This window comes from Ursus arctos, unplaced genomic scaffold (genome assembly GCF_023065955.2).
Source record: "Ursus arctos isolate Adak ecotype North America unplaced genomic scaffold, UrsArc2.0 scaffold_27, whole genome shotgun sequence".
Classification (NCBI taxonomy): domain Eukaryota; kingdom Metazoa; phylum Chordata; class Mammalia; order Carnivora; family Ursidae; genus Ursus; species Ursus arctos.
This window is the reverse complement of record NW_026622952.1, coordinates 22,903,304-22,930,292: the sequence shown is the minus strand read 5'-3', so window position 1 is coordinate 22,930,292 and position 26,989 is coordinate 22,903,304. Positions and strand designations below refer to the sequence as shown.

At 37.1% G+C, this 26,989-nt stretch overlaps 1 long non-coding RNA gene across 2 annotated transcripts in view; it reads right to left on the bottom strand.

Moving 5' to 3' along the window:
• Window positions 1-26,989, bottom strand: part of LOC123001544 (uncharacterized) — a 590,601-nt gene that overhangs the window by 168,083 nt on the left and 395,529 nt on the right. The window lies entirely within an intron of this gene.

Genomic DNA, 26,989 nt, shown 5'->3' with positions numbered 1-26,989 from the left:
TAGGTATTATTCCTCTAGACTTCCTATTATAACCTTGACCATTCCTTAATATGACTCTTTCATCAATTAGATACAACTGACATTCTAAAAAATATAATATATGACTCATATTTTCTCAAGGAACAATGATATTTTTTCTCATGTACAGAAATATAAAGTTAAACTGTTTCAGTGTTGATGCAAATATCTGTTATGCCAGAGATCTTGGCCAGCATTTTGGCAATTATTCTGATTGTTGCCCTAGTTTCTCGACAACTGCTGTAAGTTGTGGTCCTTATATCTTTAGATTATCATCTCAGACTTGTAAGAAGGAATGGACAGAAAAGGGGAAATTTACTTTCATCATGGAGAAAAACACTTTCTAAAGCAGCCTTTCACCAGATTTTCACCAATAACTCATCTAGCTTGCAGGGAGATTGCCAAACATGGATTTCCCTCCTTGCTTTATTATGGAAGGTAACAAAGAAGACAGGTCTGAGAATGGCTTTTGGATAGCACATCAACAGCCAGCCACAATCCTAATGATGCTATGCTTACGTTTTCATTTAGCACATTTAACAATTTCTCTTCTACATCACACTTTCTTGAAGATATATACTAAATGCTTAGTGTGTGAATTTGGAATAAACTTACAGTGAGTATCTGGTCAATATCTTTAAATTCTGTATAATGATAATTGGCCAGATGATCTTCACCCTAAAGAATTAAAACATAATATTTCACTTATCCTTGAGAAACATAAATTATCATTTTCATTTTTGTAACTGAGGCTACATGAAGTTCATTAACTTACCCTAGGTTAAAGAGTACGTTAATGAAGAAGTCATTCTTTGAATCCAGATATGTATGCTTTCAAAGGGAGTTTTATTCTGTTTCGCTCATTTTATCCCCAGAACCTAGCACCACTCCTGCAACATGGTGAACCTTGCTAAAATTGGGAATGGAGTAAATGTCAGGCATGGATTTGTATGAAAGATAAAGGACAGTATGGTTTGCTTATATTCTGTCATCCTGTTTACTGTTTCATTTCCTCTCATCACAATCCTATTGTATTTATTCTAAAACTCTTTTATCATGTGTCTCAGCCAATTAAAAAATGGTCCTCACTTTTCTTATCTCTCCTTAGTACATACCGTTAATAAGTACAGGGCTAATTTAAAGAGTATTCTTGTTCAATGGATTTTCAACTAGACATAAGGGGAATCTTATTTTTAGAGTTTCTGCAGGTTCAATCCAGTCCTGATTTCTATCCCAAATTCTTTCCTATTAAGCCTGAATGGTTTTAATCGCAAAATCAGATGACACAGTCACTCAGCTGCTTTGGTTTTAAAGCACTCAATCTAATAATGGGTCTTCTTGAATGGACGGAATTCCCTTTCTTTAATACCGGTATTTTTAGAATCATTCGATATATTTTATTTTTATTTATTTATTTTAAAGACTTATTTATTTTTTTATTTGCTAGAGATTGAGAGTGTGCGAGTAGGGGGTGGGGCAGATGAGGGACTCTCAAGCAGACTCCCCGCTGAGCATGGAGTCCAATGCGCATGTGCGGCTCCTCTCACCACTCCCAGATTGTGACCTCAGCAAAAATCAAGAGTTGGATGCTCCACAGACTTAGCCACCCAGGTGTCCCCATTCACTCTATTTTAAATTAATAAAATTATAAATCATTTAATATTTAATCTCAATTTGCTTATAGTAGGGCTAGCTACAGAATCACAAAACCTCCTTTATTACACATCTGTAATCAAAATTTTCTAAGCCTCACTTTGTCTCATTTACTCTGAAATAAAAAGCCTACCACACTTTCTCTCCCTTGTGACCAGTGATCCTCACTGTCATTCCATCTTCCGTGTGTGGAGCACCTTCCAAGAATAATCCTAAAGTGCTACATAGGATGACTCTTTCCATGCGTAACATTTTATTGACTGTTTCCGGAAGCCCAAACAATTCTAAACTGATGAAGATAAAATGATCACCTTTCCTCTCAAGGGTATCGTTGACATAACAGTTCTGTGCTCCATTCTCTCCCTACTTTGTAAAAATTTTCATGTTCACTATAATCAGCTATATTGAGCAGGGAAGCCCTCAACAGATCTCACTTCATGCCAAACACACATGTGTTCAGGTTTGTCACGTGTTAAATGGCAACCAGCCCACAGCCTTGCTGTGGCTCCTTGGGCTGTGACTCATCACCTTCATTCCTCAGAGTATCTCTATTGTCCTGGGATGAGGCTGTCACCTGACGATGGGGAACTGCCTCACTTGCTCCTCCCACCCCCATACCCCTCCTCTCTTCCCCTTCAGGGCGGTGCTGCTTCTTACAAGTCCCATGGCCCACTAACTCTGCTCAAGATGCCACCGCTCTCCAGATGTATGCCTCCAATCTCGTGAAACCTTGCTCCACCCCTCTGCTTCCAACATTTCACCCAGTTCCTTTTTTCCCCTCCTTTCATTTTCTTCCTTCTCTTTCATTTGTTCACTAGGATATGCAACCAAAAGAGCCAATGGCTTAACCAGCTCTGATGAGAAATTCTCATCATGTAAAATAAAATTTTACACACTACAGAACTATCATTATCAACCTCTGACTTTATGAGGCAAAATATTCAAAAATAACTCTCGTGTAAACAGGACCTACTTGAATTTAAATGCAAATCACTAAATTCAACAAGAAAAATAAAACTTGATGCTTAAAATTACTGTGGTAAAATTTTCATTTTAGGACTGATAGCTTTAAAATAAGCCCTGAAATACTATCAGCATTTTACCAAGAAATAAAGCAGTTTTGTAACAACGTTGAATTTTAACCAGTGCAATTAAGCATTTGTTAACATCTTGACTATGCCATTTTCAGATTGTAAAATTAGGGACAATTCATTTAATTTCAGAATATTAACCCATAAAAGATGAAGTTGTAAAAGATAATCTCCCTTGTCCTTTAAAACCTACTATATATTAAACCTTTTATGAATTATAATCCCGAAGGATGTGAATGAGTGCTGGGTTTTTAAGTATGTGTAAGTGAATATGGGTGTGTGTGTGTGTGACACATTTATGACTATATGTCTGTATGCATTTATTCGTTTTTTTCCTCTCCCCTTACTGCCTGAAATGCACTAATTTGATAAAGTGCTTTTCTTTTTCTCAAGAGCAGTGTCCAAGATGGGGAGTCCAATGTGCTGTTAAAATTAAACACAAGATTTGAAAATTCCCTGAGTAGACAAAACCATTTAACAATAGTGAAATGTAATTTAGCTTATTCTGCAAAAGCAGGTGAAATTTAACTTGGGCTGCTTCTTGTAAATGTCTCTGATGATAAAAGAGACTTAAGTCATCTCCCTTAAATGGTATTAGATGGTCACTTTTAACCAATTCTCTGCTCCTGAATCCCTATTATAATAATCACTCATTGTAACAACTTAAACAACTCCATCATTTCCTTATTTTTTAAAAACTATTTATTTATTTATTTATTTGACAGAGAGAGATACAGAGCATCAGTAGGCAGAGTGGCAGACAGAGGGACAGGGAGAAACAGGCTCTCCACTGAGCAGGGAGCCTGACGCAGGGCTTGATCTTAGGACCCTGGGATCATGACCTGAGCCAAAGGCAGCTGCTTAACCCACTGTGCCACCCAGGCATCCCCCTCATTTCCTCTTTAGAATCCATCCTGGGGGCGCCTGGGTGGCTCAGTCGTTAAGCATCTGCCTTTGGCTCAGGGCGTGATCCCGGGCTTATGGGATCGAGCCCCGCATCAGGCTCCTCTGCTGGGAGCCTGCTTCTTCCTTTCCCACTCCCCCTGCTTGTGTTCCCTCTCTTGCTGGCTGTCTCTGTCTCTGTCAAATAAATAAATAAAATCTTAAAAAAAAAAAAAAGAATCCATTCTGTATTATCATCACCCTGAGATTTACATCAGGCTTTGAATTTGAATACTGCAAGTTCTTGAACTGTTCTTATGTGTACAATAAACTAAGTACTAAAAATTCTAAATACTGAAAAACACTAAATTAAAAAAACAAAAATACTATTTCATTGCAAAGATACATGTGCATTTGTGGACATATATACATAGTATACATACATATATGTATTTTTAATAATTTTGTATCATTGTTATCCTGCCAAAATTCAGAAAACATTTAAGTTAGCATCAATGCACTTTACTTGAAAAGACCACTGAAAATGTACTTTCCAATAAAAGAAAACTTGACACAATCATAGTTCATTCCATTATGGTTTTGGAACATTAAAACATTCACCTTGAGTCTCAAGGTTGAAATAAATCGCAATGATTCTTCCCCCTGGGACTGGTGCTGCCTTATTCTGTTTAGTATAAGTGGCTCTGACTGCTCATCAAAGGTATTTATGCACCTCCAAGTTTGGATCAGCTCATTCTGACCATATGTAAATCATAGATTTTAGATTGAAATGTAACAACAGTGTAATGAGGAAAAATGAATCTAATGGAAAGAAGGAAAAATTATAAGCAAGCAAAATGAGGCTGATAGTAAGCTGATAATTTATTCACAAAGTCTTGCTTCTTACACTTGCATATCAAACATGCTAAAACAGCTACTGGGAAGCATTCCTCCTAATTTCTATGAGACAATCTGTTTTTAACAACACACCTAGGAAATGACTGCTTACGGCTTTGCTTATTCACCGTGGCTTGCATCTGTATATGACTGACCTTCTGTGCTCTCTGACCCTACCCAGCTTACTGAGAGAGACTCAAAGTCCATAAAGGAGTAAGAGTCTATCCTCACAAGGACGTGTAGATGCCATGCACAGAAAGTCTGTATAGTCTAAATTAGAGAGATTGTGTTTAATTTATATGCCTCATTTCTCAAATGGTGACTATAATTAACCTTTAAAAATTCAAAAATATTTTTAAAGTAGATCACACATCCCTTGGTTTTTTTTCTTAACTGAGAAATATTGATCTTTCTATTGATAAAGACAAGTTCAACATAAATTAGATGACAGATATGTATCAGAATGCCATTTGGTTCAGATAAAAACAGCATGAAAAATATTTATGGCTTGAAATTAGTTTATAAACATAAGCACATTACTTAAAGAATAAATAAATGTTTTTATATCAGAGTAACAATCTATTAATGATGTCAACTGTTTCCTTCAGATATATATGTGACTGGCTCTGGAAGGGGCCCTAGCGCCATGATTTGGAAACTGATCGTCAGTTACAGAAGTTTTGTCATCTATTATGATTATTAGGATAATGTGCCTCAGTCTTTTTCAATGAGAATTCTGCTTTTGATTATTTTTCAAGTGTACAGAAGTACAATGAAATGGTCCAAAGTTCATCCTTTAAAGATGTCCTGGAGGTAAGAGAAAGGAAGTGAAACACTGACTTTAATGTCACATTTCCAGTGTTTCAGAACTTGCTTTATCATTTCTTAAAGCCTTGTCCTATTCTACTAAACTTATAAGATCGCAGTTTCTTCCCCTATTAATTAGATAGTGATTATTTTCATGATTTTAAAGATTACATTAGTTTATTTATGTAGAAGTAAGCAATCATGAGAAATGCTGCAAGTGTGACATGTGGGATACACTAAAAGCTTCATCAACACTTTACAATAGCATCAAGAAGAATAATTTACCCAAAAGGCCCTGAAGACAGCACTGTCGTCACGCTACACTGTTTAAGATCCACACTATCAAGATTACCAATGGGTATGATCAGAATTTATAGTCAGGCTGGAAATTATTCAATAGGGATTCTCACTATCTTTCAGGACCCCTTAACTGTATTATTCCATTTATGAGCTGTGGATTACTTACTGCATATTACGGGTCCTTTAGTTACAGAGAAAGAGAGAACATGAAGATGTGGATCAACAAAATAACGAGATAAAGCAAATATGATCCACACCAATAGCACCCAAGGAATAACATAAATTTCATAATACAATTAGAAAAAATATTAGATTTTCTTGCCTCCTCTTATTTCTGTTTTTTTTTTTCCTGCACCAAATTTAATGTAATTACTTGAATACTTTAAAAAGTATCCACAGATAAACATGGAAACTTTCTGAGTCCTAAGAAAAAATACACAATAATTAGGAAGTTTATTGATATTAAGTGGCTTTCTAAATATTCAGTGTGTTTTCAATGGGCTCTCTCATTTCGTTCTTCCAATAACTCTGACACAGAAGGGACAAGATTTTATGAACCATGTTTCTGGTTGAGCAAAACAGACCCACGATCACGCACATGTACATTTCATCTACTTTCTTAGTGTATCTTTGCCACTTCTTGCTTTTGCATTTATAAATTATTCATTGCAAATGGGTACATGCCAAGATGTTTTAAATTGATTTCTTCAGCAATATTATTTCTTCTATCCAGGTCTCCATTCCTTCATTCTGAGCATCAATCACAAGTTGTAATGCTGTCTTCCAAGGATCAAGTGGCTACTCTTGGAAGAAGCATTTATCAGTATTTCAGAATCATAATTAGTTCATAAAGAGGGCCCACAAAAGCATTAGCTGCCTTTTTTTTTTTTTTGAGAGAGAGAGCACATGCATGAGTGGTATACAGAGTGGAGGGGGAGGGGAAGAGGGAGAGTAAGAATATTAAACAGGCTCCTCACCCAGCACAGAGCCTGACAAAGGGCTTGATCTCATGACCCTGAGATCATGACTTGAACCGAAGTCAAGAGTCAGATGCTTAACTGACTGAGCCATCCAGACACCCCAGAATTGGCTGCCTTCTTAGCTCTATAAATATGAGTGGATTAACACAAGAGTTGAAACAGGCATTCAATTTTTTTCTTTTTGAATTAGATGATGACTGTCATTTTAACACACAAGATAAGAGATGAAGATTTCAGGGACAGAAACAGAATTTATTAGTGCGTTTTAGGTCTTTTATTGTCCTCTATTGCTTTGCTTTCACTTTTCCATTCATTGTGTCCTTTTTTTTTTTTTTTTTTTAGAGGCAGTTGTTTATTTGGACCTTAAGGTGACAAGTCCTTTGTGCAACCTGTTCCTCTCTCTTTAACATTTATATCTCATTGCCTGCTAGATGAATAATTTCATAAGATTGGTTGATTCTTAATTTATGTCCTTCTCTTCTATTACATCTTGATAATGTGTATAAGGTTTGCTTTGGGCAATTCCTAGAATTTTTCTGACCCTCATTTCCTTATATTTCTAACTAAACTTTTTGTTTTGAAATGACTGTAGATTCATATGCAGTTGTAAGAAATAATGCAGAGATCCATGTAATTTTTACCAATTTTCTCCCCAACGTTAACATCTTGAAAAACTATAGTACATTATTCAAGTCAGAGTACCAATATTGATACAGACAAGATGAAGAACATTTCCATCACCACAGGCATCCCTCATGTTGCCTTTTTTATGAAAATACCCATGTCCCTCCTACTCCCGCCTCTTCTTGAAAATCCCTGGCAACTACCAATCTGCTCTCCATTGCTATAATGTTATTTCTAGAATGTTATGTGAATGGAATCATACAGTATGTGAACTTTGGGTTTGGCTTTTTTTAGTCCCATGGCATAATTCTTTAGAGACTGATACAGGTTTTTATGTAATCAACAGATCTTTGGGGGAAGAGAACAGAGTAGGAGGACCCTAAGGTCACTTCATCCCATAAATACAGCTAGATAAAACACACGTCATCATAAATAACCCAGAAAAAAGTCTAAAACCTGGGACAACAAACTCCACAACTAAAGGTAGAGAAGAGGTCACACTGAAGAAGGTAGGATGGGCAAAGATGCTGTCTGGGAGCAAAACAGACAGTGGCCATCCATGGTGGGGAGGGGGATGGTAGCGTAATGAAGGACAAAAACCAGACTTTTACATGGGGGAGGCCACAATCAAAGAGGACAAATCCCCATAACATTTGCCTTTGAAAGCAAGAGGGACCAAATTTCATGAGTTCTTACATCCACTGGAATTTTAAAAATCAGCTGGCTTGGCTCTGGGAGAGCCTGGGAGCTTTGGGAAGTGAACTCCCTGCCCTTGAAGAGACTGAATGACAAACAGCCTAGCATGGGACCAGCAGTGTGAGAAAGGGATGGGGCAGATGGGAGGGAGAGTAATTTGTTTGAATTCCTCCAGAAACAAAGGAGTTATAGGTACCCTTTACCTCCTACACCTCCCCCACCCCTGGCAGCATAAACAATAGCCACCTGAAGGAAAGAACTGGTGCTGACACTCTTACCTAACTTGCTTACACCAAGCCCCACCACCCCACCCTTTGGAGGATCCATTCTTCCCAGTCATGCTGGCTGCAGTACCAGTGCTTTAGATTCTCTCCCCCCGAAGACCAGGGCAAAGCCTGCCAACACCACAACTCCTGACCTGCATGATCTGTGGTATGTCATTTCCAGCGGCAGTGGGGGCAGATCTCATTTTAGAAGCAAACCACCGTGCACCTTACTAAAATGTGTCCCACCCCTACTGGAGACCAAACACTACCCACAATAGGCAAAGAGAGCCTCTGCAGACAAGTGGACTGAAGGAAAGAGAGCCTAAGACTGAAGAGTACAACACATGTAACATACATAGGAGACACTCCCTGAAGTTCCAGGCCCTGGAAAACAGGGGACACTGCACTGCTAGGCACCACAGGACCTCTTCTTTATAAGGCTATTATCATTAAGAGCAAAAGAAGTAGCTGACTTTCCTAACACAGAGAAAGAGACATGAAGAGTTAGGCAAAATGAGGAGACAGAGAAATATGTCCCAAATGAAAGAATAAGACCAAACCACAGCAAGAGACCTAAGTGAAAGAGATATAATTAATATGCCTGGTAGAGAATTTAAAGTAATGATCATAAAGATATTCACTGGACTTGAGAAGAATGGAGGACATCATGGAGACCTTTAACACAGAGATTAAAAAAGAAAATCAGAAATCAAGAACACAAAAATGAACATAAAAATCCTCAAATAAACAGCAGGCTAGATGAAGCAGAGGAACAAGTTAATGAGCTGAAATACAGAAACATGGAAAATAGTCAAGCTCAGCAAAGGAGAGGAAAGAAAATTATGCAAGTTGAGAACAGTATAGGGAACTCAGTGACTCCATCAAATATAATAACATTCACATCATAGGGATCTCAGAAGAAGAGATTTCAGAAAAGGGGGCAGAAAATTCACTTGAAGAAATAATGACTGAAACCATCCCTAATCTGGGGAAGGAAACAGATATCCAAATCCAGGAGGCACAAAGACCCCTCCAATAATTCAACCCAAGGAGGTCCACAATAAGATGCATAGTAATGAAAATGGCAAAAAGTAGTCATAAAGATAAAACAATAATTTGAAAGCAGCAAGAGAAAAGAAGACAGTTACATACAAGGGGAAACCCTCATAAGGTGATCAGCAGATTTTTCAGCATACTCTTTGCAGGCCAGAGGGAGTAGCATGATATATTCAAAGTGCTGAAAGGGAAGAGTTTGCAGCCAAGAATACTCTACCCAACAAAGCTGTCATTCAGAAGAGGAGGAGAGATTAAGCGTTTCCCAGACAAACAAAAACTAAACCAGCCCAGCCAGAAATATTACAGGTGACTCTTTGAGTGAAAAAGAAACATCCTAAGTGAGAGTATGAAAATTAAAAAAACACAGAAGCAGTAAAAACAAGTATCTCTGTAAAATCAGTGAAGGGATTTATAAAATAAAAGGACATAAAGCACATATCATATACCTAAAGACATGACAGAGGATGACTAAAGAATGGGTTCCAATTTAAATGATCATCAACTTAATATAGATTGCTATACACAGATGATATTATATACAAATGTAATCGTATCCACAAATCAAAAACCAGTAATAGACACGCAAAGAATAAAGAGAAAGGAATCCAAGTATATAACTGAACAAAGCCAGCAAGCCATGAGAGGAAGAAAAGAAAGGATTAGAGAGAACCTAGAGAAACAACCACAAAACAAGTAACAAACTGCACTAAATACATATCTATCAATAATTACTTTAAATGTAAATGGGCTAAATGCCCCAATCAAAAGACACAGGGTGACAAAGTGGATAAAAAGATAAACCCATCTATATGCTGCCTACAAGAGACTCATTTCAGACTGAAAGACATCTGCACATTGAAAGTGAGTGGATGGAGAGAGTAGCAATACTTATATCAGATAAAATAGACTTTAAAACAAAGACGGTAACAAGAGACAAAGAAGAAACTGTATAATAATAAAGAGGACAATCCAATAAGAGGATATAACATTTGTAAATATTCATGCACCCAACATGGGAGCACCCAAATACAGAAAACTGTTAATAACAAACATAAAGGAAATAATCTATAGTAATACAATAATAATAATATGGGACCTTAACATCCCACTTATGTCGATGGACAGATTGTCCAAACAGAAAATCAACAAGTGACTTTGAATGACACACTGGACCAGACAGATTTAACAGACATACTCAGAACCTTCCATCCTAAAACAGCAGAGCACGCATTCTTTTCAAGTGCATTCTCCAGAACAGATCCCATGCTAGGCCACAAAACAAGTCTCAACAAATTAAATAAAAAAAAAAAAAAATGAAGTCATACCATGCCTCTACTCTGACCACAACATTATGAAACTAGAAGTCAACCACAAGAAAAATTCTGGAAAAAGCACAAATACATGGAGTTTAAATAACATGCTACTAAACAATGAATTGGTCAACCAAGAAACCAAAGAACAAATAGGAATTAAAAGGAAACAAATAAAAATGAAAACACAATGGTCCAAAACATCTGGGATGTGGCTAGGCAGTCCTAAGAAGGAAGTACATAGCAATACAGGCCTACCTCAGAGATGCAAGAGAAATCTCAAATAAACAACCTAGCTTTACACCTAAGGGAGCCAGAACAAGAACAAAAGAAGCCTAAAGCCAGCAGAAGGAAGGAAATAATAAAGATTAGAGCAGAAATAATGGTATGAAGCTAAAAAAAAACCCAATTGAACAGATCAATGAAACGAGGAACTGGTTCTTTGAAAATTTAATAAAGTTGATAAATGTCTAGCCAGGATTATAAAAAGAAAGGAGAAAGGACCCAAATAAATAAGATCACAAATGAGAAAGGAGAAATAACAACTAACACCACAGAAATACATATAATTATGAGAGTATTATGAAAAACTATATGCCAACAAATTGGACAACCTGGAAGAAATGGATAAATTCCTAGAAACATGTAAACTACCAAAAATGAAACAGGAAAAAATAGAAAACTCAAACAGACTACTAACCAGCAAAGAAACTGAATCAGTAATCAAAAACTTCCAACAAACAAAAGCCCAGGACCAGTTGGCTATACAGGTGAATTCTACTAACTATTTAAAGAAGAGTTAATACCTGTTCTTTCCAAACTATTCCAAAAAACAGAAGAGGAAGGAAAACTTCCAAATTAATTCTATGAGGCCAGCATTACCCTGGTAACAAACCCAGGTAAAGACACTTTAACAAAAGAACTACAGACTACTATCTGTGATGAACATAGTTGCAAAAATCCTCAACAAAACATTAGGAAGCTGAATCCAACAATACATTTAAAATATCAAACACCATGATCAAGTGGGATTTATTCCTGGAATGCAAGGGTGGTTCAACATTTGTAAAACAACCAATGTCATATGTCACAATAAGAGAGAAAGAGTGAAAAAAAAAAAAAAAAGATCATTTCAAGAGATGCCAAAAAAGAATTCAACATTTTTTTAAAAAGTAAAATAGAATTTACTGGGGGGCGGGGGGTAGGGTGGTGCTGGCACTCAGCCCTCCCAGAACTGGCAGTATAGCCGGTGCAGTGGAGGCTCCAGATTTAGCCAGAACCGGATTTCCAGGATTGCAGAGAATCCTTCTGCCAGGGTGGGGGCCTCCAACTGTTTTCTGTAATGGTACATCGCCATGTTGGACACAGGTGCGTGAGAGGAGCCTACCATCTCTCGGGAACCTGTTGTTGTGGTGCACCTGCTCTAAGTGGCCATGAAGGGTGAGCAGGGGCAGGGGACCCCCGCGTCTGGGGCACATTTAACGTACCTGGCCCCGCTCCGAGGGTCTGGGTTGGTGTTGTCGATCACGACCCATTTCCTTTGCTTTAGAGCAGTCTCACACGTAGTCACACAGCACTGCCATGAGCCCAGCGTGTCCCTGTTTATGGGGATGTAGCCAACAGGAGATGCTCCTGGAGGAAGGTGGACTTGCCAGCCCCAGGAAATCCCACCGAGACCACCACTTCAGGGTCGTAGCTCAAGAGGGAGCTGAACTCAGGGAGGTAGAGCGGCAGGAGGGGGAGATGGTTCTCGGGTCAAAGGTGGGGAGCACGAAGCTGCCCACGGGCCATTTCGGGAAGAACTCCTCTGCTGTGGCAAAGGGCAGGCCGAGGTTGAGCGGATCCACTGATGATAAAAACCTTCAACAAAATAGGTCTAAGGGAATATACCTCAACATAATAAAAGTCTTATATGAAAAACCCATAGGCAACATCATCCTGACAGCTTTCCCCTATGGTCAGGAATAAGCCAAGGATGTACACTCTCACTGCTTTTATTCAACACAGTACTGGAAGTCCTAGCCATAGCAGTCAGACAACGAAGAGAAATAAAAGACATCCAGATTGGTAATGAAGAAGTAAAACTGTCACTATTTGTAGATGATGTGATACCATATATCAAAAATCCTAAAGACTCACCCCCCCCCCAAAAAAAAAACTATTAGAACTGGTAAAAAAATTCAGTAAAGTTGGAGGACATAAAATTAATATACAGAACTTTGTTACATTTCTTCACCATAATAAAGAAGTAGCAGGAAGAGAAATTAAGAAAACAACCCCATTTACAATTGCACAGTGATTAAACAATGTAAAGAAAAGAAGGCATCCAAATTGGTAAGGAAGAAGTAAAACTTTCACTATTTGCAGATAACACGAATTTATGTAGAAAACCCTAAAGACTCAAAAAACTACCAGAACTGATCAATGAATTCAGTAAAGTCACAGGATACAATCCTGTAATCAAACTAATGAGTATTTACAACCAAAATACAAAAGCACTAATTCAAAGGGATACATGCATCCCTATGTTTATAGCAGCATTATTTACAATAGCCAAGATATGGAAGGAGCCCAGGTGTCTATTTATAGATAAATGCATAAAGAAGATATGGGAGATGTACATATATATTTTATGTATATATATACAAGAATATTACACAACCATAAAAAATGAAATCTTGCCATTTCCAAAACATGGATGGAACTAGACAGTATAATACTAAGCAAAGTAAGTCAGTCAGAGAAAGACAAATACCATATGATCTTACTCATTTGTGGAACTTAAGAAACAAAACAAACAAGCAAAGGGGAAAAGAGAGAGAAAGAGAGAGAGAGAAACCAAGAAACAGAGACAGACCAAGAACAAAGTGATGGTTACCAGTTGTGAATTGCATGTGGGGGGATGGGTGAAATAGGTGATGAGGATTAAGGAGTGAACTTTTCTTGATGAAAAACAATTATAAAATAGTAAGAATAAAAAAAGAAAAAATATTTCTTTGTAATAGTCGCATAGTATTCCATGATCTCAAAGTACCATCACGAATTTAGCCATCCACTTGTTGAAAGGCATCTGCTCATTTCCAGTTTTCAGTCATTATGAATAAAGCTGCTGTAAACATTCATCTATAGGTTCCGTGTGAACATGTCCTCAGTGTTCTGGGAAAAACCATCCAGGATGTAACCTGTGGGTCATAGCATGTACACGTGTTTTTAAAAAACTGTCAAACTTTTAAAATCGTGGATTCACTTTTCTTAATAATTACAGGGCTATTCAGACTGTCATTTTATCTTGAGTGACTTTGGTAGTTGGTGGTTTTTCCAAGAACTGGACTGTTTCCTGTGAGTCTTCAACTTCTGAGCAGTGTTGTTTGCTGCACTCCCTTATTAAAAGCGACAGGGTGTGTGGAGGTATCTCCTGTTTCCTGTTTCACTCCTGGCATTACCTTTCTGAAGGTTTGTCAATTTTATTGATTTATTGACTTTTTATTTTTTTACTATAGCAGCTTTTTTGTTTTAATTATTTTCTTCATTGCTTTTCTGATTTCAATTCCATTGACTTCTGCTTTTATCTTGTGTTCATTTCTTCTACTTATTTTGAATTTATATTAATGTTTTTTTTAACATTTACTAATGCAAACACTTACTTTATTGATTTTATACATTCCCTCATTTCTAATGTAAGCATGTTATGCCACAATTTTTATTCTCTGCACTAACTATATGCCGTATAATGATATGCTATATTTTCATTTTGTTTTATGTATTTTTAAATTTTTTTAAGTCTCCCTACTTGACCAATAACTTATTTAGATATGTGTTGTTTAATTTCCAAGGTTCTAGATATTTTCCTATTATCTTCCTCTTATTGATTTCTACTTTATTCCACTATGGTTAGAAAGCATTTTCTGAATGATTTCAAGACTCATTTTTTTTTAAGGTTTGTTTTTGGGCCAGAAGACAGTCTATCCTACAGCTGCTATTGTTGGGCGGGGTGTTCTATGTATGGTAGTTTGATTATACCCATGGACTGTGTTGTTCAGTTATTCTGTATCCTTGCTGATTTCATTCAGATAGCAATACTGATGTTTTGAATCGTCAAATCTGATTGTAACCCTGTTAGTTCTATCAGTTTCTACCTTATGTGCTTTGAAGATCTTTTATTGGGTGAGTACACATTTAGGATCCTTACACCTTCCACATCCATCCATTGTCATCACTGTATAAAGCAATTTTCTTTTATTTGAAATCTACTGTATCTCATATTAATGTAACTGCTCCTGCTATTGTGATTAATATTTGCATTATGGGTACTACTTCATTCTTTTCTATTCAAACTACCTTTGTTGTATCTGTAACTAATTTCTTATAAATGCCATACAGTGGGGTGTGTTTTTTTGCCTCCATTATTTATTTTTAAAAATTCATTAATTTTTTTTCAATTTTTGCCATTCTAAGTGGTGTAAGGTGGTATCCCGATGTCATATTGATTTGAATTTCCCTGATGGCTAATGATGTTCAACATTTCTTCATGTGTCTGTTAGCCATTCGTATGTCTTCTTTGGAGAAGTGTCTTGTTCATGTTTTCTGGCCATTTCTTGACTGGATTATTTGTTTCTTGGGAGTTGATATTGAGAAGTTCTTTATAGACCTTGGACACCAGCCCTTTATCTGTAGTTTCATTTGCAAATATCTTCCCCATTCCATGGGTTGCCTCTTAGTTTTGTTGACTGTTTCCTTTGCTGTGCAGAAGCGGTTTATCTTGATGAAGTCCCAAAAGTTCATTTTTGCTTTTGTTCCCCTTGCCTTTGGATATGTGTCATGAAAGAAGTTGCTGTGGCCGATGTCAAAGAGGTTACAGCCTATGTTCTCCTCTAGGATTTTGATGGATTCTTGTCTCACATTGAGGTCTTTCATCCATTTTGAGTTTATCTTTGTGTATGGTGTAAGAGAATGATCCAGTTTCATTCTTCTGTATGCAGCTGTCCCATTTTCCCAGCACCATTTATTGAAGAGACTGTCTTTTTTCCATTGGATGTTTTGCCTGATTTGTCAAAGATTAATTGACCATAGAGTTGAGGGTACATTTCTGGAGACTCTATTCTATTCCTTTGATCTATGTGTCTGTTTTTGTGCCAGTACCATGCTGTCTTGGTGATCACAGCTTTGTAATGCAGCTTGAAGTCAGGCAACGTGATGCCTCTGGCTTTGTTTTTTCTTTTTCAATATTCCCTTGGCAATTTGGAGTCTTTTCTGGTTCCATACAAATTTTCAAATTAACAAGGCAGGAAGCAACAAATATTGGCGAGGATGTGGAGAAAGGAGGAACCCTCTTACACTGTTGGTGGGAATGCGAACTGGTACAGCCACTTTGGGAAAAAGTATGGAGGTTCCTCAGAAAGTTAAAAATAGAGGTACCCTAAGACCCCAGCAATTGTATTACTAGGCATTTACCCCCAAAATACAGATGTAGTGGAAAGAAGAGGCACACGTACTCCAGTGTTCATAGCAGCAATGTCCACAATAGCCAAACTGTGGAAGGAGCCAAGATGCCCTTCAACAGATGAATAAAGAAGATGTGGTCCATATATACAATGGAATATTCCTCAGCATCAGAAAGAATGAATACCCTCCATTGGCATTGACATGGATGGAACTGGAGGGGATTATGCTGAGTGAAATAAGTCAAGCAGAGAAAGAAAATTATCATATGGTTTCATTCAAACGTGGAACATAAGGAATAGCATGGAGGATAATAGGGGAAGGGAGGGAAAACTGAATGGGGGGAATCAGAGAGGGAGACAAACCATGACAGACTATGGACTCTGGGAACCAAGCTGAGGGTTTCAGAGGGGAGGGACGTGGGGAGATGGAATAGCCAGGTGATGGGTATTAAGGAGGGCATGTGTTGTGATGAGCACTAGGTGTTATGTACAACTAATGAAACGTTGAACACTACATCAAAAACTAATGATGGTGTTTATGGTGGTTTAATATGGTGGCTAACTTAACATAATAAAAAATTTTTTAAAATTGTACATATTTCAGTTTTACAACACGATGTTCTGATGTATATATATTGTGAAATGATTACTATAGTCAAGTTAACTAATACAATATCACATCAGAGAGTTACATTTGTGTGTGTGTATGGTGAGGACACTTAAGATCTACTCTGTACACAATACAGTGTTATTAAGAATTGTCACCGTGGTGCAATTTACACGATCTCACATGTGGGCTCTAAAAATGTCAAACTCATAGAAACAGAGAGTAGAAAGGTGGTTACCAGGAGTGACGCTGGGGTGGAATGAAAAAGTTGTGGCGATCTAATGGGTGTCTCTCTCTCTCTTTTTTTTTTAAATCCATGCTATGAATCTCTGTCCTTTGATACATTTAGAACATTAATATTTAAGTTACTTATTGATATATTAGTGCTTAAGTATGTCATTTTGTTATTACTATTTTATTTTTTATTATTAATTTTTTTGTTGGTTTCTCATTCCTGTCTTTGGTTTTCTCTTTCAACTCCCTGTGGGATATTTCAACATTTTTAGGATTCCACCTTGATTTTGTGTATAGTATTTTTTAGGATATAACTGCACCATTGTTTTAAGGCTGCTTCGGGTATCTGAATACAACAAAAAACTCATCATAGTCACTGGTATCATTTTAACACTTCAAGAGAAGTGTCAAACCTTAGTTTTATGTAGGTCCATTTACCCTCTTCCATTTTTAAGTATAATTTCCTAATGATATAGAGAATTCATTACAAGTAGGATACTGCATTATATTTTATTTGTTTTTACCCATTTCACTGTTCTTATCATGAGGTCCTACTAAAACCACAGGTAGGTGAGAGGTGGGATGAGGGTGTGTTTTTTTTTCTAGTATTTCACTGGAATAGGGTGGTATGGCCCCCCCAAATTTCCCCCCCTTGTCTATGGGTACAGGCTTCTCTCGGAGGTTTTTTCCTCTGTGCCTCTTGGTGGTTAAATGTTGGAAGTTTCTGAAGCATCCTGTCTGGATATTTGGGAGGCAGTAAGGAAACCCAGAAACTTACCACCCATCATTCTTCAACTTCTAAGGTCCCCAGATGCCTGCCTTCTTTCCATTTCTCAGATGTTTTTTAATGCTTGTTTGTTGTACTAGGTCCAGGGAATTTTAGATGTAAAGGGGAGGGTCTGAGAGGTGCCATTTTTTACCACAATCTGGAATAGTTCAAATAATAATGGAATGATCACTAAAACTCATAAGAGTGTTTCCTCCTGTCCAGGCAGTTTATATTTATTTCTCACCTCATTATGTTATGCATAGTGACAGTGCCCTGTGAAATTCTACAGTGTAAAAACCTAACACAGTCTTTGTTGCCATGACTAAGTGTTCCATGAAAAGTCAAAATCTGTTTTCCTTGTTGAGAGATGTGATGATCTCTCCATACATTGGATAAATCAAGACTGCTGACATATACAGCCCCTTAGAGCTTTACTCACTATGTCCTCTAAACCAATGCTTCTCAAAGATGATGCATGAGCCAGGGCTGGTGTAGGGCTGTTTGTTACAACCCATGATGAGGTAAAGAAATGGAGAGTTAATATTTAGAAATTTTTGTAGCAATTTGATAGAGTAATTTTATTTCTGTTACATCTAATCTTAAAAATTTATGTCAATTTCTCTTTTTTTTTTTTTTTTTTTTGCTGAGTTTATAAATTTCCAGTCCATGATTGGGGATAAAAGAAACAAACACCTGGTTCTTTACCATACATTATTTGAGAAGCATGCTTATCGATGTCTATGATTCTGAAAATGATATGTTAAAAAATTTAATAACATTGCATGTGTATAATGCTTCCCTATCCTTTTCAAATTACAGTATTTGGATATTTGTTTCATATCAAAGAGCTATCATACTCTTTGATGCCTTCATTTTTATAGATGTTATATAACCATCATAAATTTGCTCCTTAATTGTTATGTAATCTTCACCTTCCGTACTTATAATCTTAAATTTCACCTTGACTGAAAATAATGTTGCCTTTCCTACTTTCTCTTGTCTGGTATTGATTTCTCCATGCTTTATTTGTAACATTAAAAAGAAAAACACTTGCTTTCCATTTTCAAAATATGCTCATTGTCCATTAACTGAGTTAAAAAAAAAAAAAAAAGTAGTACAGAAATGTTGCTTGTTCTAACCTAATCTGACAGTCTATCCCTTAAAAGAAGAATTCAGCTCAATTATAATGTAACAATTGCTATATTTGGTTTTATTTTTTCTGCTTTAATTTACATTAATCATTTGTTTATTCTTTTCCTCATTTTCCTAATTTTGCTGGTCCTATCAAGATGCCATTCATTTATTTTTTTTCTCTTTGTTAATTTGAAAGCTCTATTGAAATTTACCATTCCATTAGTAGCTGTCTTCCCTTTACCTCAAAGAAAGAAAAATCTCTCTATCATTATGTGAGACACAATAGCAACTGTTTCCCCACTAACATTCTCTATACCCTGTCTTAGAACTCCTTCACCTCAACCTAACAGGAGGGCTTTGAACACGCCGATGCCTTGTCTCCCCAGTACCATCCCTTCTGTCCTAGATGTGAGCAATAAATCACCTTTCAGGTCTCTCTCCCCAGGATGTGCTGCCTTGAGATAGTTTAATTTTGAATCATAGTTTGCATGTGTAATTGTTTGAAATAACACATAATTGTTACTCATTGCAGCCACTTTGTCATTCATGATCCATTTATTTATTCAGGAAGCACATACAGGACACAGTCAATGAATTAAATGAATATTAATATTAACATTAATATTAATGAATTGCTACTAAATGAATTAATATCACATTAATATTAAATATTAAATGAATCAATATCGCAATATTAAATGAAATAATATCACATTAAGGACAAGTGGTATAAATACTATTGTATTTCATTTATAGATGAGGAACCTGAGGTATAGACAGTCTAACATGATTTTGGTCAACACACTGGTAAGTTGTGCAGACAATTTAAAGTCAGGACATCCAACTGCAAGATCTGCCTCTCCGTCACTAAGCCATGCTGTTTCTTCTTCATATTTAAATAACTTTCAACTTGTGTTCTTATTTGTGTGTGTGTGTGTGTGTGTGTGTGTGTGTGACCACACAATGTTCACTACAGCCTAATAAATTTTTCCAAGTATACCACCTTTCTGAATCTCAATGTTTTGCTAACTTTACATTTGTTTAAAATTCTTTGAACAGCATACCTGGGTATTATAGTCTCTGAATGCCTGCATAGTCACAAAGAGCTTTAATTAATCCTTAGAGGGGAGCGTCTTGGTCAAGAAGGGAATTCTCAAATAGCACACATCTTTATCTCAGTAGTCTTTAGCTCTTTCCATAGCTTCTAGCTTTCAAGGAAGAGACGAAACATCCACATGATGGTGTTATTGCTATTATTATCATTACTCCTTAAAGTTATGTTGAAGTTCAGACTTTTCTTCTTCTCAAGAAAATTCTTTCTCTAATATTCATTTATAAGTTCATTTCCTTCCTTCATTATCTGTATTTTAGTTGCTGATTTTCCTGGATATAGTCCCCAAGTATCTTTAAATCTCCCAACATATTTTTTTATATCTCCTTATATTTTATTCTTGGTTTGAATCCCTTCCACTTGATGTTCCAAGCTACCATGTTATATCTCAAACATGTTTCACTTTCCTTCCAATGCATTTATCAATGTTGTCAGTTCCTGCAGTCTTCTTTGTGTGGCTTCTGTGCACAGTTATTCTTCTGCGTGAAACCCTTAAATTTTCTTATTATACATCTGTTATTGCTGTTATTGTTGAAATGTTCATTTTTTTCTCACAGGAACTCTATTTCATGAAGAACATGAAGAATGGGTGGTTGTTGCTGTCACTGTTCTCTATAGATGCTAGGCCTTCTTAGTTAAATTTTAAGTTATTTTTACTATTGTCATTTTCCTGGTCAAATTTTTGGGGCTCAAGTACAACCACTGGGTACTAAGAATGGGAGTGTTCCTGAGCCCTATCACTGACTTGGGAATCTGAAACCCTGGACCTTTTGCCCACCTGCTCAGCACCCCCAGGAGACACTTGGCACAGCAGATGCAGGTGGGATAGAGTCGACATTGAAAGCGGAGAACACTGAGGAATACCCTTAGGTCATAATCTTCCTAAAATCTCTGAACTGAATTTATTCTATTTTCTCTTAAATAAGCATATATTTTTAAAACAGTAAGGCCCCTCAAAATCTATATCTATCTTTATCCATATACCTGGTATCCACGATGTGCAAGGCCCTGAGTTATACTTTGGAGAAACAACTGTGGAGACACGTGGTCCATGTTCTCATGAGGTTTAGGCTAGTGGAAGTCTCAGATAAGAGGATGTGGAAAGGATATATTATGATACGTGCTAGGACAGCAGTAGACTGTCACTCTAGGAGAATACAGTAGAGGAAATCAACCTCGATGTAATGGGGCAGGGAAGCATTTCTAAAGGAAATGATCACTAAGCTGATACCTGCGGCAGGGAGCAGCACGTTTGCAGCTCAAAGCCAGAGAGCATATGACATCCTAGGAAACTATAAATAGGCCTCTGACTCAAAAAGAGGATGTATGAATAAAAAATGGCAGGAGAGAAAACCAAAAAGGCAAATATGGGCAAAGACATAAAAGAACACAATCACCTAAAACTAAGGTGACTGTTGCAGGCTGAATTATTCTCCCCAAAGTTCATGTGCTGAAATCCTAATTCCCAGGACCTCAGAATGTGACTATTTGGAGATGGTACCTTTAAGGAGAAGGTTCAGCTAAAATGAGGCCATTAAGGTGGGTCCTACTCCAGAAGGACTGGTGTCCTAATAAGAAGAGGAAATTTGGAGATAGAGATCCTGGGGATGCATGTGTACAGAGGAAAGGCCGTGTGTGGACACAGCAAGAAGACAGGTTGCCTGTGAACCAAGGAGAGAGGCATCAGGAGAAACCAGGCTAATGGACACTTGATCCTGGATGTCTAGACTAGAGACTGTGAGAAAATAAATGTCTGACCCAGTCTGGTATTTTGCTATGGCAACCCTAGCAAGTTAATACAGTGACCATATAATACGTTTTGTTAAATCCAGCACACTTATGAGAATAAAACTGCAACTGGATTGAAAGGCCCAAGTGGGTATTGTCCCTGACAACTGGGGGGTATAGGGAGGTATGTGCCAGGGTGCACTGCCCTGGGAAGTCTCTTCAGTCCCCCAGCTGGGGAAAGTGTTGGTTGCTGATGGCACACAATTGTGTCTTTTCCAGAAATTGCTCTCAGCCAAAGGAAACTGAATTTCACAAGGTGATATTCCCTTCCAGAGTGCATGCAGTGACTGGTCCATGCTAGTGGCACAAAGTCCTGGCCTCTTGTTTTAATGTGGAACAATTTCAAAGGGTCATTCCAGCTCTGGAACTCCCTGTGGGATTAATGGAGGCTCTTTTACAACGCCATCACAGTTCCACTTCTCTCTCTCACCAATAATGCTGCCTCCCTCCTTTGCAGGTAGTGCTCCTGAAAACACCCCCTAGGAAACGTGGCAGCTCTCCCTACTGAAGTTTGGGACGAGGATTTCAGAGTCTCAGCATGCATCTCCTAGACAACCCCACTAAGATAGATGGTCATCTGATCTAACTATCTATCTAGAGGAAACATTGAAGGGTTTTAAGGAAGATAGCAAAAGGATCATGTTTGAACTTCAGATTGATGCAGGGATTTGATAAGATGAGTTCAAATTTCAGAAAAGGAGACTACCAAGGAGGCTATTATACTAAGTCAAACAAAAGGCAATGATCACCCACGTCTGAATAGCTGCAGTGAGCATAACATGCAGTGAATAAATTTGTGATCAAGTAGGATTAGAATCCATGGGACTTGGTTATGCTCTGTATGAGGAGAATGAGAGGTCAGAGGAGATTAACACCTAGCTTTATGAGGATGTCATTTCCTAGAATGAGGACTTGGATGGTAAAGATGATAAGTTCCATTTTGTCCATGTGGAATTTCAAGGAATAACAAATCACACAAGAGGAGATTTTCAGAGTACATTTGGATACATCAGTTCAAAGCTCAACCAAGGGACTCAGACATGGACATACTTGCAAAGTGATGGTCAGTATGGAGATGAAATTATTTTGAGGAAACATGTAAAGGGAAAAGGAGTGAGGTCCTAAGGCAGAATCAAACAGAAAAGTAACATTTAAGATACCAGCAGTGGATGAAGAGCTTACCAGTCAGAGTGAGAAGGAAGAGTCAGAGGGCAAATTGAAATTAAGTAGCAGGTAGAATTATGAACGTCAAAGCAAAAATACTCTAAGACAAGAGGAAGTGACTTTGAACATATAGACCAGGAAGTAATTAAGGTTAAAAGTGACCATTGGATTTCACAGCATGTAAGCCAAAGGTGAGTTTGGTGAGAGCAGTGACAGTGGGGAGGTGAGGACAAGAAAAGCAAGAATAGGTTATATTGGATTTGGATAGAGAGGGAACAAAGGGAAAGTGAGAGAGCCTTCAGAAGGTGATGAGGGCCTGGCACCTCTGAAGGAGAGAAGGAAGGAAGGAGTTTGAGCAGGAAAAGGGGGGGAATGTTTAGATGAGGCCACTGGAGAGTGCTCAAGCCAGAAGGGTCCAATGGAGGAATCCATCCCACATCTCACAGGAATGAGCCCATGTGAGTACGCAGCCATGTGCAAGCCCTGAGGGGCAGGAGGAGCTGTGAAATCAGGGCCAGTGGATGTGAAGAAGCAGTGGCTGGTGCTGGCAGCTGGTTGCATTCCCATGGCAGGTGTAAGCAACATCCTCATGTACCACTGGGCCAGGATGTAAAGACCACAAAAATATAGGACCAAAAGAGAATCAACAGAGTGAGGTTCCCCAAAAAGGTGACGGGTGATATGTAACAGGACAAAAGTGGGGTTTTGGTTTGAGGCAAGATGGGGACGATTTATTTTTCTGGAATCACTATTGTTTTGGAGAGGTGGTGGTAGATGACCATTAGTGACTAGGTCCTCCCATGGCAATATTTACACTCCTGCAGCATTAGGAGTAAATAAGCAATTGATATGGATACCAAGGACAGCGTCTGAGGCTTTATAATAGTTGTACCACAACCAAAGCTTCTGTATTATCTATTAACTTGTCAATATCCTGAAATTTGTGGAAGGGAATCATGTTACTAACTTTTGGATTTTCTATGATTTCACATAGGTTTACCAATTTAAAATGTGTTTTAGTACCAAAGGTTACAGTCTTAACCCAATTGCTCGCTGTGAATTCCCAATTGGCAAAATTCCTTCTGTAAGCAACCTGTAAAGCAGGAATTGATTATTTTATCATTGTCTTCAATGTTAATTTCTAAAAAAGTAACTCATGTATGGGGCATTAACTCAATTTCACTCATGGTTTTTTCATATAAACATGTACATGAAGACTTTATATTCTATATGCATTAGATAATTTTTGCAAAGAAAAAATAGATTATGCTATAACATCAAATTGTAGGAAATGAAATTTAACATAAAAGTCTGATTTTATTAATGTGTTCTATTTTTTTCACAAAGAAGGAAAAAGGAAAGTGATTTATTTGCATGCACCAGTGAATAAATTTACATTTAGCTCTTTTGCTACAAGCCAAGAAAAATGGTAGTGTGGAGGGTAGTTTCAACAAAAGAGGGGGAGTTTTGTGTTCAACAAACTGCCTGCACTATGGCCTTAGAAAAGAAATTTGACCTCCCTATGTCTGTGTTCTCATCCATAAAACAAGGGGGAAATCTTTGTTTTCTATTTTTGTTTGCTTTGTATTTTTGTTAATTAAATAATTACCTTTGCTATTTTCGCTCTTAAAAAAATGTTCTATTCATCATTTATTTAAATAGTGTACATTAAAGTTTTTTGTTTAATAGATGGCAACAGAAATACAAGGCAAAGACAATTTTTTCTCTTGAGCCTATAATAAATTGATTTTAAAATAGATACTCTTTATTGGGCATTTACTATATTCCAGACATTGTCCTGGCTTTCCTCAAGTCAATTGTATCACCTATGGGTCAATTATTCTTTACCTGGAAGCAATTGTTTTTTTAAACAGTTTTTCAATATTTTATCCATTCACTCTAGTCTAAAATTTCATTTGCCTTTTTCAAGTCAGGTGCACACTGAAAAAAAAAAAAAAGGGAAGATATATCTTAAACCATGCTAGCGTATTCAAGTATTAGTTACAAGAATGTGGTCTTAAATGACCCAGTTTCTTCAGTATGGTAGAGCTTTACTTAGAGAGGCATGCTCTTTTTGCTATTCTAAGAATCTGGGGATCTAAGAATGAATTTGGTATAGTAATGCACCAAAGATGTTGGATTTTATGGAGTGTTCTTTACAATAAATGATCTGAATGAATACATGTTTTCCAATGATGCTACAATCTCTTCTGTGCTGTTAAAGTGTGATTTTATGACCAAACATCATCATGGTCATGAGCTAGCAAGGTTGCTGATAGGCATCCAAATTCATACAGGTGCACTTCTAACTCCATTTAGCGATTTGACTCCATCTGCTTTACTAAGTGCTTATATTTTGGGGCAGATAAACTCTATTTGACCAAAATTTCAAATTCAGGTAGCAGGTGAATGGCAATCTATTGACGTGTAGAATTTGTTGATCATTTTGAGACAAGCAAAAATTGAGTGATCTTTACATAAGTCATGTTGCCTTTCAAAAAATCAGCATCTCAAAATTTCTTGATTAGAAAATATACTTAATTTGCAGAAGATTTTGTCATTTTATGTATGAAAACCTTGCATACATTCTTAAGAGCATGAAATTCTTCTATTTGATTTCATAAAATTCAGGCAGACTGAATACTTTTAAAATATCGTGTACTTTATGAATTTATACATACATATGAGATGATTTGGTAACAGGGAATGTAAGCAGATGAATACTTAACAAAAGCAATAAAACCCAAACTCTGCATTTTTTAAGTTTATCATCATTGGTGATTTGGGCCCATTTTAGCTACTCAATAAATACTGTTAATCTTATGAATCACTGGATGAATGAAAGAAATCTGGAGTTCTTTCCGTCATGTGTGTTAGGATCTGAGAAAGCCCAAAGCCAAATTTAGTTCATCTGCTCGGAGAATACTGAGAAAGAGAATTTATTGAGTATTCTGGCTCCAGAAATCACATTAATGGAAGACAAAGTGTTCCAGGTCTAAAGATTTTATAAACACAGAGTAGAAGCATGCAAATTTGGTTTTGAAAACACAGGGATTCAGGCTTTTCCTTGTTAGCCAGTGTGGCTGACGATGCCCTCCTGTGATATTTGCAATTCAAGAGGCAGGTATGTACAAGGGTATGTTCTGTGTTCATTATTTATTTAACAAAATCACCATCTTTCCTAATGTCAGATTTGCCTATTACTCACTCTCACTCAGGGAGGCAGCTCAGCCTGAATTTTATTAGAAAAAAATATGACCCATGGTGAACTCTGCTAACCTGTAAGTTTGGTATACCGGAAACATACTCAGAGAAGTTGCTACATCACTATAATCTGACATTCAGGGTATATACAGCATAAACATCACACAGTCAGTTTACCCCACAACAAAGCTAACTAATGATAGCTTGGAAAGGTGACAGTGATAGAGGGGAATTATTTTGTTTCCTTAATAAACCAACTGCTATTCTTAAAAGAATAAATACATTCAGTAGAGTGTTAGACACATGGCTTATACGATGAGTTTTAAACGCAGAGTTTATAGGAGATAATTTGAATTACCAAACAAATACACTATAAAGGGACACATTGAGCCTACCATTTATAAAATCCCAAAGAACAGTAGCTCCTTTGTTTACACAATCCTCAGCATGGAACCTACATTTTTACTGTTTCTGCCAATAATGCAGCATGGCCTTGGGTTGTGATCCAAAGGGCATTCTAATGATCTCTCTATGACAAGATGAAAGATGAGAAAAATCAATTTCTATGCCCTAAAGACATAACTTACTAGTACTGGATTTCACCAGCCCGCAGTTGTTTTATAGGAACTTAAATAAGAACCCAAAACTATTAAGAGGGTGTGAGATTTACTGTAGAGGTAACCAATACTCGATTTTTTGAAGAGAGCAAAATTAAAATTAATCGCATGCAAAAATGTATATAAGGGAAGAATTGAAAAGAACAAACAAAGCAAAATTATTTTTGGTATTCTTATCATACACTATTTGGATCTCTCCAGCACAAGGCACAGAGAACATTCAGTACATTTTTACCTGTTAAAACAGATTTTTCTTGGGTTTTGGATATCTATCACTATGTATTTCTGCATTTTTCTGAATTGCTTTTTAAGATACCTTCAAATTCACAAGTAACCTTGA